The 10,383-nt window shown below is 43.6% G+C and overlaps 1 pseudogene; it reads left to right on the forward strand.

Annotated features, from left to right (window-relative positions):
* The first annotated feature begins 2,724 nt into the window (after positions 1–2,724).
* On the forward strand, positions 2,725–5,212 carry LOC121439261 (annotated as a pseudogene).
* Positions 5,213–10,383: the final 5,171 nt, after the last annotated feature.

Consider the following 10,383-nt stretch of genomic DNA (forward strand, 5'->3'; position numbering starts at 1 on the left):
TTTGCCCAGTTTTCTATTTTTGCTAATTGCATTCACTGCTCAGTCTTTCTTTATAGCCTACACACGTTTGACATTTTAAAAAGGTGTTTGAGACTCTGGATTTACGCAAATTGGTCCCCCGAACACCCCACCGAACCACACGCTCTGAGTTAATATTCACGGTATCCTTGGTGTTAACACAGCTTGGTTTTGCCATGCTCCCCTTACTTGATCCAGCTAATCTTAATTTGTATTTACAAAGTGGATTATTTTTTTTTTTTCAGTAACGAGTCAATATCCAATCCAACTGAATTTTGGTCTTACATTGGTTGCTGCTCTTTACTTATGAGAAATTATCATGCCAGTTTTAAAAACAGAATCCAGGCTAGGTTTGTATGAGGGGAGTTCAGTTTCTGCCTAAGTGAGGTCCTCCTGGGCTCTGTGTTCTAAAACGTTTGCTTAGCAACAGAGAGTAAACATGTCTCTGGAAGTATTGTGGAATACCCCTGTTTTTAAAAATACTTTGTCCCATGTAAGGAGCTGCCCTAGAAGATGACCAACTGACATGACAATGATGGATCACAATATAACATATCCCTGATGTTTAAGTGGTTCCAGAAAGCAGGGTATACTGGTTACTATGCTTGTTGCTGTTGGAGGGAGGGGATCGCTTGTTCTTCCCGGCTGCCCGGCTAGCTTACACCTGAAATAAACATACAGAAACTGTATTAATTAAACCACTGCTTGGCCCATTAGCTCCTAGCTTTTTATTGGCTAACTCTTATTAGTTTAATCCATTTTTATTTATTTGTGTATCGTCATGAGGCTGTAGTTTACTGGGTAAAATTCCCAGTGTCTGTATTTGGCGTCTCTATGGTGTCTCCCTGACTCTGTCTTCTTTTTCCCAGCATTTTGTTTAGTTTTCTCTGCCTACTTAAGTTCTGCCATATCAACAGGCCCAAAGCAGTTTCTTTATTCATTAATGGTAATCACAGCATACAGAGGGGCCTCCCACATCATGTTGCTATAACAAAAGTGAACTTATTTTGGCTCTTGATTTAAGAATACAGTCCCCACGGTGGACCAACTCTTACAACTTAAATTAACATATTTCTATTAATCTGTGTATTGCCCCGAGGTTCCAGCGGCAGCGTCTTTCTCCTTCAGCAGCTTCATGGTGTCTCTCTGACTCTGTATACTCTCTCTCTATCTCTTCCAGCCTGGCTATATTCTGCCTTGCCAGAGGCCAAAGCAGTTTTATTCACTAACCAATAAGAGCAACATTTAAACAGAAGGACATCCCACATCACATCCTCCTCCTTCTCTCCAATGCACTGGCTTAGTTTTCCCTCCCTGGAGCACCCAGTCTTACAGCCCAAGGGAAAGCAAAAGGTTCTTCCTTCAACTTGATTTCCTTCCTCCTTTCCTTGAATAAAGAATGCTCTCCTCCCGAGATTGGGGTTTCAACAGTACATTGCTTTCTTCCCTTCTCTCTGATCTCTCCCTTTCCTTTATAAAGTACTTCAGAATCCAATGGTTCCATATCAGATAGTTCCCATTGGGTGCTCATGTCTTATTTTCGTTTTTTTTTCATAGAGGGGTCAAAGTTGGCTTTAGCAAGTCCAGTTGCATTGTGAGAGGGCACTGCCCACAGCTTCTGTCGAGCCTATCTTGTCTTAATCCATTTTTAACAGTAAAATCCTATCTGCAGAAGTACAGGTTCCATTAAGATCTGCAGGCAACACACACTGCTGAGACGGATAACTCCTTGGCCTGATCCTTTCAGGGCTGGCCTTTCCCAAGAGCACTAGGTGCTGGTTTTATAGAAGTGTGTCTCTCGTTGGGGGTTCAGAAGCCTGTGGAACCCATGCCTTACCTCTTGTCCTTCTCTAACGTTTCCCCCAAGGAAATCTTAGAATAGTCCTGGAACTTAGATAAATAAAAGAAATGTTCACCTCCTCAAATCTATTACACTTTGAAGTCTTAAGATTACTCTTTACATTACATATCTCCTGGAGACGGATGACAGAGTGCTTTGCCAATTCTTGGTGACCATTAGACCACCTTCGACAAAGATTTATTCTTCTACGATGTTAGTCAAGGTTGAACGGATAAAAGGAGGCCCCTTCGCCTTCTTTAGTTAAAGGATGCACAGTTTACATCCCAAAGATAAAAGTGATCACCAGGATTACACTTTATAAAAATTGTGTTTCTGGCCTGCCTAAGAGAGCAGAGAAAATCCCAGGACTCCTGTGACCTGGCAGGACTTGTAGCCCGAGACCATCTGCTGTGTTCCAGATGGTTTTTGTCCAGTGCATCCATATGGAGCAGCATCATGCCCTCCCTACCCTCTTCCCCGTCCTCCTTCTTCCCTCATTTGAAAGGCTTAAGCATGCTGCCTTAGGTTCTGTGCCTGTCCACCTGAGGGCTTAGCCCCTTCCAACTACTTTATAACTGTTTGTTGCCTCAGAAATGTTTTTTCCCTCCAGAAAATTAGACAACTGTGCTACTATTCAACAGACTTAAGGAGGACATTTAAATTTTTTAAACTGATTTAATTCATCCTTTGATAATTTCATACAATTTTCTTTAAAGGCAACAATTGCATCGTGTCTGTCTTCCAACAACAACTGCTCACAGGAATTTGTTAATAGTTAAATATTTCATTCATGCAAAAGATTAAAAATATAGACATTGTCTTATTACAAACGCTAACACTCTCTTTGTTGCCAGACTGTCACCATGATGGGTCGCATGCATGCTCCTGGAATGGGCCTGTCCCAGTTGGCGTTGCTCTACCTCTGGAGCATCCCCATCTAGCTGAAGTTGGCATCTAACATGTGAAGGAAGAACTTTACAAACCGGGCAAGAAAAGCCCACCTCCCTTGCAAATAGGTGAGATCCTAAAGGACTCCCATGGTGTGGTGCAGGTCCATCTCACGACTGGTAATAAAAGCTCGAGAATCCTTAAGTCCAAAGGCTTTGCTCCTGATCTCCCCAAGGTTCTCTGCATTTGATTAGGAAAGCCATTGCTATCCCCAGGCATCTTGAGAGGAGCAGAAAGATAAGGATGCTAAATCCCGCTGCATCTAGAGAGAGTACGATTCACCTACTGGTTTGTTATTATAGGACTAAGCGAGTTTTCCAGCCCAGTTGGAAACGGGAGTCACCCACAGTCTCTTGTCTAGTGGCCTACATTCTTCTGTGTACCGGAGCGATAAAATCACTTTAAATAAATAATAATAATAGAAAAACTAATACATAATCAAACCTGCCTCAACACTTCCTCAATTATCTGTATCTTTAGATGGTCACTCTGCCTAGAGACTCTGCATTATTGTTCTTTGTGAAAGGCAGAGGTCTTGCCATGGAATTCAATGTAACCCTCTATCAAGTAGTATCACAGATGCCTTGGGGACCTGCAGAGTAAGTGTCTTCCAGACAGGTGAATTGAAGAGCAGCGTTAAGGAGCCTGCTCGTCCAAACTTTGGTGTGGGAGAATGTAGTCCAGAGCATGTGCTCCTGGAATGAGCTCCCACCCACCCGCAAGAATTCTATCTGAAGATGGAAGGAAACAGAATGCCTGCCAGGAAGCTGAGTGAGATGTATTTGTCTCTGGAGACCATGGAGACATGGACGAGACATCAATCAGATTATTGATGGGCTCCGTCACAGTGTTGGAGAGTCCCAGCCCTGTTGGAAGATTACAGGGGATGAGCTGATGTGGGCAGAAAGGACAAGGAAGGTTCTGGGGAAAGGCAGTGGAGAGACTTCCCCTAGAGCAGATCAGTCATTCACACTAACACAGCGATTTGTTTTGATATTGTCAACTTGAACAGGAATCAACTTTTTGGTCACACACAGGAATACTTACATCAACACACAAATAAATATATATATATATATACACACATATATACATATACATATATACATATGTGTGTGGTTTTATTAACAAAACATACTCATGAGGAAATAATATGATGAAGACTGTGTATTATTTGCTTATCATTTCCTCTATGAATTTCCTGAATTTGGAGTAATGAAGACCCAGTAAGAAGCAAGTGGAGTCAGAGTTTTGGCAGGAAATAGGAAGGGGCAGGAGATAGGGATGGGTAGGGGTGGAAGGGGGTGGGTGGGCTGTATGGGGGTGATCCTGTTGTGTGATATTTTGTTTATGTTCTGACAAATAAAGCTTGTCTAGAGATCAGAGGGTGGAACTAGTTAACCATAGAAGCTGGGCAGTGGTGGCATGTACCTTTAATCCCAGCACTTGTGGCTCCTGCCTTTAACTCCAGCTAGGGAGAGATAAGGTGGGACAGAAACAGGATCTCCGGTCTTTTGGATGGGGAAGGAGACAGGTAGGAAGCAACTGGTAACTGCTCCTGGTTCTCTCATCTTCCAGGTTTTACCCCAATATCTGACTCCCGGGTTTTTATTGATTAAGATTAATTAGACTAATGAATGCTTCAGTTTCCAGTGTGAATTTCCTGTCCCTGAGAATAGAAAATACAGAGTACTTAGCATTCTGAGTTTTAGTAGTAGTAATTGTGTGTGTGTGTGCATACATACATGCACATACGTGCTCCTTCAATACAACATTAACACATAGTATTAAAACATTTTATTTATAGTCTTCAGATACACCTGTAACTAAGTCATACCAGAAAACTTAATGCAAAAATTTTGCAATTTGAAAAACCTCAATTTTTTTTTCGTAAGACTACAAAGTCTCTCAATACGTTGCCAAGGTGCGCTGTGGGCAAGGGGGTAACAGTGAAAAGACTATACAACTGCTCAATTTGTTAGGGCGCTTCTTGTTTTAAGTAACAACAACAAAATTCTCACAAGTGATGATTTATGTCAACACGGACTTACTTTTCTCAAGTAACAAGAACCCTGGCTCTGGATGCTTGTTCAGCACAGACAATAGATATGCTCAGCCTTTCCCTCCCTGTGGGAGCATGTCTCCTGTACCAACCATCACACCTGTATTCATGGCTGTTCCCAGGTGAGCATGTCTTCTGTACCATCGACCATCACACCTGCATTCATGGCCGTTCCCAGGTGAGCATGTCTCCTGTACCAACCATCACACCTGCATTCATGGCTGTTTCCAGGTGAGCGTGTCTTCTGCACCACCGACCATCACACCTGCATTCATGGCCGTTCCCAGGTGAGCATGTCTCCTCCACCGACCATCACACCTGTATTCATGGCTGTTCCCAGGTGAGCATGTCTCCTGTACCAACCATCACACCTGCATTCATGGCCGTTCCCAGGTGAGCATGTCTCCTGTACCAACCATCACACCTGCATTCATGGCCGTTCCCAGGTGAGCATGTCTCCTGTACCAACCATCACACCTGCATTCATGGCTGTTCCCAGGTGAGCATGTCTCCTCCACTGACCATCACACCTGCATTCATGGCCGTTCCCAGGCTTTGCTTGTAATTCTTGCTTCTAGCGCTTGTTTACTCATATATTCATTCACACGTTGTTGTTGGAGGCTGCTTGTTCATTCCTGGCCATCCAGACCCAAAATAATCACACAGAAACTGTATTAAAACACTGCTTGACCAATCACTTATGCCTATTGCTAGCTAGCTCTTCTATCTTAAATTAACCCATCTCTATTAATCTGTGCATGGCCTACTGGCAAGGTCTGAAAAGGCTCCCGTGGGCCTCTTTCTCCTTCAGTGGCTACATGTTGTCTCCTTGACTCCACCTACTTTTCTTCTTCTCTCTGCTTGGAATTCTGCACTTGCCCTATTCTGCACTGCAATAGGCCCAAAGCAGCGTTTTTATTAAAACTTAAAAAAGTACAATCTAAGAGTGGGAAGTTATTGCGTAATTCCCTTGGCAGGAAAACCTGGTATGATCAGAAAAGAGGCCACTGATTATTTTTATTTATCCCGTTCAGGACAAACATTTATACAGTCAGCGTATGGAGCGCTGCCCAGCCTTTAGTGGGGATATTACATATCTATAATATGTGACATGTGCCCTGAATTATGACTCTAAATTCCTAACATTGCTGAGTTCTGCAACACAGCTGTCGCAAAGGATTTTGTTTACTTCTAGATAGCGTTCCCCGGCTAATGGCGGGGCTCTTCCTCGAAGCTTGCTAAAGCCACACTCACTTCCTTCCTCCCTTACATTCTAGACTGTCCCAGCAAGCTCTCGTCCTGTTTTTACTTACAAAACAGCCTCAGAGTCTTTCCGTGTCAGATGTACGGCAAATGTTCCAGACTGCCAGAGGTGTGAACTAGGGCCTGGCACACATGCAGGATGTCGTCACCTACAAAGAGCTGTCTGGGTGACTTTTAAAGAGTCATGTGACGCCCTCCCCACACTTCCTATCTTATGCAGTTCATGGCCTTTGTTCCTGGCTGGTGGTTTCTTCCCTGTGATTAAATCCATTTGGTGGTACATTTTAAATCAGCTTTAATTGAAAGCTTGCTGTGTTTTAAAAATACTGCACTTCCTTGTATCTGTGATGTTTCTTTCCTCCCTGTCACTAGTTTTAAATACGAGACGTGTGTGTCTGTATGTGAAGATGGTAGGTAGAACTTTGTCTGCCCCGCTGTTACCTGGAGGCAATTTCCCCTCTAGCCATTGCATCAACTGTTAATAACTCAGGAAATAGTATAAATATTTTAAATACTATCTTTATTGGAAAGCTGTAAAATCAGCTTTCCCCTGTCAAAGAGCTAATTTCACACGATGTGCTAGCGAGGGGCAGCCATAAAGTTGAGTTCTGAGCAGAGTCCTCAAAGGTCTGTATTGCCTGCTTTCCCCCCCTCTCAACCTTGTATGGCAAACTTGAAATTGTTTAACCTCTTGTGTTCTGGATGGTTGTGGGTACAGAGGCTGGTCTGATTAATAACCTGTGGTTTCTAGTGAGCCTATGCTTCAAGATATGGGTGAAGACTGAATGGCCACAGAAGACCCGTTAGCACAGTAAGTTAACAGGAGGGGTTGGCAACTGACCGAGTTACTGGCAGAACCTCATGTCCGAGAGCCATGTGACCTGAATATCATGCCTTCTGAATGTTTTTTAGTCTGTGATCCTACTTGTGAGACAAGAGTAAATTGTTCTCATCCGGAGAGTGTTATCTATTTCAATCCGTCCTGATGGGTCATAAAACTGGGAAGCACACAGCACTGTGTTGGTCTGGATTTTCACAAATATGTTAGCTTTCATTGATGGACTCTCTAGAGGCAGTAGATTCAGAAGTTCTCTAAGAGAAGGTGAAGGTGGGCTTAAGCTAATAGACATATCTCCATCCAACTATTTTTAGTTGGGAGCAAACATTTCCAGTCCTAACCTGAGTTAAGAGGAGGATCTACTTCCAACTAGGATGTCTTGCTTACTGGTCATGTTTTTTTGTTTTTTTTTTTTTTGGAAAGTTTTATTCCACTTTCCATAGGTTAAAAAAGATTTTCCCTCCCTGCCTTCTAAAGTCAAACTTGGGTGTTGTAGCCAGAGATTTGAAGGTACAGTGTGCTGTGTGTCATCTGCAGAGCGGTGGCCTCATCAAGAAGGGATGCCTCTCAATGCAGCCTCTGCTGCCACCGGAAGGGGTCCCTCTAAGTAGCCCAGATCTCTCTCCCTTTGTCACTGAGCTACAGGAGGCTCCCAGGGAAGATTAAGGGCATAAAATGACACTGAGATTCCTTGAAGAATTTTCTGGGACAGGCGCTCGAGTGATCTTTTTGTTTGTCTCTTTGTTTTTGTTTAGAGACAGGGTTTCTCTGTGTAGCCCTGGTTATCTTGGAATTCACTCTGTAGATGAGGCTGGCCTCAAACTCCGAGATCCACCTGCCTCTGCTGGGATTAAAGGCGTGTCACCCCCCCCCCCCCCATCCAGCACCCTTGAGTGATTCTTTTTTTTTTTTACACATGTGAGGAATTTTTTTTTATTTAAGTCATTTGAAGAGGGAAAACCCACTTTTATTTTTTTTCTGTTTATTTATTTATTAAAGATTTCTGTCTCTTCCCCGCCACCGCCTCCCATTTCCCTCCCCCTCCCCCAATCAAGTCCCCCTCCCTTGAAAGCCCAAAGAGCAATCAGGGTTCCCTGCCCTGTGGGAAGTCCAAGGACCTCCCACCTCCATCCAGGTCTAGTAAGGTGAGCATCCAAACTGCCTAGGCTCCTACAAAGCCAGTACGTGCAGTAGGACCTTGAGTGATTCTTAAGAGATAACAGAATGTGCAAGGAAACATAATCTAGAAGAAACTGAGATTGGAAAAAAAAAAGCTGCCCAATGATGTACAAAAATTATTTTTAACTTCTTTTCTCATTCAAGTATGTAAATTATCATGTACCATAAACTCTATTAGTTTTAGCCTTTGACTCTGAGAAGGGGCCCCTTTGCATTTTGCTGAAGGCACCCTCTCCACTTTTACTTCATACATGTAGCATTCCTTTACACAGATGTTGGAGGATGAGGCCAAATGGGTTTAGTTCAAGCAATAGTCCAAAGATCCTAAGATCTCAAGGTCAGTATAAGGCTCCTTCCACCTCGGCCTCGCCCCATATCCATACATGCAGAAAAACATTTATACACATAAAGTAAGATAAATAACTCATAAAACTTTTGCTCTATTATATTCTATGTTGGAAAAATAAAAAATCCTAATTTTTCTCATGAGCCAGTAAATTTTTAATTAAAAAAAAATGTCCATAGGACAAAAACAACCTGTGTCCTATATTAACAATGGAAACGGGCAGAAGTCACATGGGCCTTTAGCTCCCTGTTCTAAACCTCTTTCCAAATAGCCACAGGGCTGTGTGGGAAGCACACGCATGCACTCCAGTTTATTTAAAACATGTCTGTAGATACATAGTTACTAGCAGGAGCAAAGGACTGTCTCCAGACCAGTGTCTTCAAGACTTTTCCATGGCCCTATCTGCCCTCAGCCGACTGGGACATTGGGTGGTAAGTGGGGAACAGAAGCTCTTTGACAAAGTCACCCAAGCAAGACGGTGTAGCAAGGGGTCATACTTGCAGACCTGACCACTGCCTGTTCAGACAGCACCTCCCTGAAATCTCTGATGTAGTCCTGAATCAGACATCTTAGGAAACCCTGTCCTGCCTCCTAATTCTGATGTCCTGTGACTTGAAGCTGGCTTGAGGGCTCATGCTAGCCATGATCATCAGAGATAAGCAAGGAAAGGAAAATCGTTATTCTTACCGTACACATTTCCTAAGAACCAAGATGTCACAAAATAGGTACCCTTTAGTGGACAGAAATCTGTTGTGCCTCTGTTCTGGAGATCTGTTGTGTGAGCTCAAGGTGTTGGCAGGGTCATGTTCCTACCAAGGTCCAGGAAGGCTGGGTTGGCTTGGGCCTCCCTCCCAGTTCTCAGGAGTTCCTTAGCTTGTGGCCACATAATTCTAATGTTCATGTGGCTTCTGTACATGAGGAAGAATTTCTCTTTAGATATGGTTACACGGCACAAAGGGCTGCTTTCTTCTAGTGTGTGTTAAAGTCTTGTCTAATTACATCAGGAGCTCTGACATTCCAAGTCGGCTCCCGTTCTGAGGTGTTGGTAGCTAGGGCCTATGCGTTTTAGGGGGCACAAGTCCAGTTGCGGCATTTGTCAGAAAGACTTCCCATGGGTCAACCTGCATCGGACCCACAAGGGCGCTGGGCGGCTCCCAGCTTCTCTACCGGGAAAGCACTGGCTCCTGAGGTTCTGAGGAAATGAAAGACAAACAGGTGGCATCTCCTCACTGACTTTTCATCTTGACTCCGAAATCCTTTTCTTTCTTGGAGAGTGCAGACTGAAGTGCCTATAACGGGCTTTTCCGACACCTCAGGTCACTCTTGTCAACAGAGGAAGTGTGCCTGGCCACCCTTCTGGCTGGGCTTGACGGCGATTTCACAGCTTCCACGGTTCAATTTCCAGGCCACTGTCGGGAGGGAAATGAAACTTTCTTTCGCCTTTCCCTTGAAGTGACATGGCAAACACGAGAAGTGACTCTTTGTCAAGGCCTTCAGCATTAATGGGCCAGCATCAATACCTATCAGGAGACTACGGCACAAAGACCCTGCTGCCAACAGCAGGAAGGGCCCACCTAGGAGGAGCGATTTCTTTCCTCTCGGTTCCGAGTGACAGATTTCTGTTCAGAGCTTTCCAAGTTTATTATCCCCAATTAAAATCTTTGCTTTTCCTTTTTCTCATAACCAGCAGAAATAATCCAAGGTAATGTAGATTTAGATTTTAATTCCCAGAGCGGATTTCGAAACTCATTGGCAAAATCACTTCAAGTTCCTGATGAAAAAAAGGCTTCTTCTATTCCTACCCTTGTGCAAGCACCAGAAGTGATAGAGTAGAAAAACAAAAACAAAAACAAAAACAAAACAAACACCAACCAAACAACAAAATGACT

Source organism: Microtus oregoni, unplaced genomic scaffold (assembly GCF_018167655.1).
Source record: "Microtus oregoni isolate MIOR12 unplaced genomic scaffold, Mior012 000060F_ref0000265, whole genome shotgun sequence".
Taxonomy (NCBI): domain Eukaryota; kingdom Metazoa; phylum Chordata; class Mammalia; order Rodentia; family Cricetidae; genus Microtus; species Microtus oregoni.